The sequence below is a fragment of the Poecilia formosa genome, unplaced genomic scaffold (assembly GCF_000485575.1).
Source record: "Poecilia formosa unplaced genomic scaffold, Poecilia_formosa-5.1.2 Scaffold345, whole genome shotgun sequence".
NCBI lineage: Eukaryota > Metazoa > Chordata > Actinopteri > Cyprinodontiformes > Poeciliidae > Poecilia > Poecilia formosa.
In genome coordinates this window covers 451,970-455,477 of record NW_006800284.1, presented here as the reverse complement: position 1 = coordinate 455,477, position 3,508 = coordinate 451,970, and positions in this window count along the sequence as shown.

Genomic DNA, 3,508 nt, shown 5'->3' with positions numbered 1-3,508 from the left:
ATAATAATAATAATAATAATAATAATAATAATAATAATAATAATAATAATAATAATAATAATAACCATAAAATGCTACATTTAGTCTGTCACAGTCAATGAAAACATAAATATTAGATGGGTTGATAGATACCCGATATGCAGAAACAACAAGAGACTCAGGCTGGGTAACCTTGGTAGCGCTAAAGCTAATGCTAACGCTAAGCTAGCAACCCTAGAGTAAATTATAATAGTTTTTTAAAGTGTTTATACTTTTGTTTAAACATATTTCCAACAATACATGTGATGGATGGATGGATGGATGGATGGATGGATGGATGGATGGATGGATGGATGGATGGATGGATGGATGGATGGATGGATGGATCCATTCAGTGAAATGGTTTATAGTTTTAAAATGTTATTTTACCAATAAAAACTAGAAAATGTAACATCCATTTTTATCTCTACCAGAGCTGAAGATTTAAACATTAAATATTTAGTCCATTTTTTCCAATATTCTTGAATCTGTCAGACTGAATTAAGATTTGATGGATTAATGTCGGATTTAAAGTCTCTCCTTGTTGTGTGTCTTGGTCTTCATGATGCCATTTGTTCTTTAATATCCATCCATCCATCCATTTTCTTACACCCTTGTCCCTAGTGGGGTCAGGAGGGTTGCTGGTTCCTCTCCAGCTTCGTTCCAGGCGCGAGGCGGGGTCACCTGGACAGGTCGCCAGTCTGTCGCAGGGCTTGTTCTTTAATAGTCAGTGATAAAGTTCTTATGCATTACCAGAATAGTGGTGCAGAGGAAATGACACCTACTGCAACACTTCATCATAAAGCACAAGAAGACCTGCGACTTCTTTTAGAGAATTTATATTTCCTTCTAATGCAGTATTGCACATGTGGAAGAATGATGTTTCTGTTGAAATGAAATTAAACTGAATCTGCAGCATCTATATTTTTATCAAAGTTGTTTAAAATCTTTATTTATGACTTAAATGAACCATGATTAAAATAATTTGTGGCCTTTTGCACTCAAACTGCAAAAATCACTGTTTGAATATGAGAAATAATAATTTTTCTTGGGCAGATTTAAACCAGAAACAAAGGCAGGAAAATTCCTTTTTGTTTTTTTATGAAAGAAAAAGAATTAAAAAAAATAAACGCAGTGGTTGTGATGTATTTAAAAGTTAGTTAGAAACAAGGCAAGAGATAGTTCTACTGTTGTCATAGTAACTGCCATAGCAACTGCCATGGAAGTTAGTTACAGATACCTACCAAGATGGCTGCCAGTTGTAACAGAATGATTGTAGATTAAAAAAAGGGAGGAGTAAATTTCTTCTAAAAAAAAAATCTCAAGAAATTTTATAGAATTTTCTTTCAATTTTCTGTTTCAAAAGTCAGAAACGTTAAACTATTGTAAATCTTCTGATATTCAAAAAGCAAAAATGTTTGACTTTCTTTTGAAAATTTGAAATTTTTGACTTTTGGAAAGTTTCTGAGTTTCAAAAGATGAAGCTTTTCAAACTCAGAAAATTCCTTGTTTTCTGTAGATCTGTGAATAATCTCAACATTTTTTCAGAAAACTACTGGTTTTTTCCATCTACAATGGCCCTAATATCCAGAGAGAAGAAATGTATTAAAATGGGCGAACTAAGAGGTGGCATCGTATTCAGACTTCAGGCTGGAATTGCTGCTAAAGTTGGATCAACAAAGTATTAGGCAGAGAATGGAACATTTTCTACACTCAAAAAATGTTTTCACATTGTCATGGCGTATAGAATTATAAGGAAAGAGATTAATTTAACTAAATTTAAAACAATGTTTTCACATAAAATGTGTAAAAAGTGAAGCGCTGTGAATATTTTTCTGACATTAGATGTTGCTAAGTGACTGAGTAAATTCAGAAACAACTACCTTAAAGAGCTTTTCTGTTTTCAGCATTTTGAACATGTTGCTAACATCCTGCTTAGAATAGTTGAGAAGGGGAACTGTACTTCATCACCTGCTCTTTTCTTAACTTTCTGTAAATAGTCAGTAGCCTTTGAGCTGCCATACACACAATAGTAATTCTCACACTATCAGTGTGTGAAAACAGGAAGCCACAGGGTTTCACAATATGAGTATGTGTTAGGTGAGTAAACTCCACCTCTATTAGCGGTAACCCACTATGTTTCTCTGAACAGGTTAGGCTAGTTCTATGTTCATCACATTTGAGCACAAAATCATCTTAGATAATGAGAATTTAGTCTTGAGCTGCTTCCAGAATGAGCTGTTTTAAAGCTTCTTATCACTTTAAATCCAAATAAGCTGCTCAATATTTATACTCGTACGTGAAAATGGCTGCTAACAGATGCACAATTATGCAACAGTTCATCTTTGAAAAGCAGAAGTAGAGCCTCCTGCACAATCAACAAGAATGTAGCCAATGGTTTCTGGATTATGACATGTCTTTTCCAGCAGCCATTGTACAGCAGTAAATTCAGCTGACCACCAGTGCTATTTGAATGTGACTCAACAATCAGGGTTTTTTTGAAGCGGCTCATTTTCCACACACCAAAATCACTAACCTACTGCCAAAAGACGGTTGGGTGTTGTTTTTTAAGTAATTGGGGTAGTTTTAGAAACAGTGAAGACCAAAATGCAAGTATGTAAATGTGCAAAATGTGAGTTTTGTATAATAATAGTGCTTTAAAAGGGTAGTATTATGTAAATCCCAGGCAAATGGTGCCATTTTATAACACAATCAGGTAACCATGTTATCTTCAGTCGTTATAAAAGTGCTACATCTATCAAATATGACTTAAAAGGAATCTGACTTCTTGATTTAATGTGTTAAAAATGGGCCTATGTCTCTTTAAAGCTGCTGCTCTTTCTGGAACAACCATTCTACTCAAGGTTAAACTTATTTTGTGTGAATTTCGTGCAAGGAATTTGACTTCAGAGTGGCCTAACTAAGGCCTGGACTCAAAAATGATTAGGATGCTGTGGTATGCCTTTAAAAACTCAGGAAGAGTCAACAAATTGTAAAACTTTTGATAAACTTGGTAGCATACGATGTGTTTTTAAACTCAATTTCGGTTGTGGCTTTTGTTGTTGTGTTGTGAAGTCAAGAGTTTAATTTGGACTAAAATTAAAATTAAAATTGGACTAAAATTAAACTAAAAACTGTGAGCTCAACAGCTCACAGTTTCATCTGAGATGAAACTGTGAGCTGTTGAGCCAAGAGATTGGATTAGTTTATGAGGTGATACATTCTTGGTTTTGTCTCAGTGTTTTCATTTCCTGAGCCAGCTCTGTGAGTTATTTCTGTTAATTTTATAATAAAGTTGTAACTTCCTAGAAATTAATTGTTTTCTTACATGTTCACAAGTCATAACCAGCAAACCAAATACCAGTCTTTAGAAAAGTTAGAAAAGTTTCTGTTCGAGTTATGATGCTGTAAAAAGTATTCGCTCCCTTTCACAGAGAAATTTTACTGTCACACAAAGATAACGCGAATACAAACAAGTTATAATTTAACT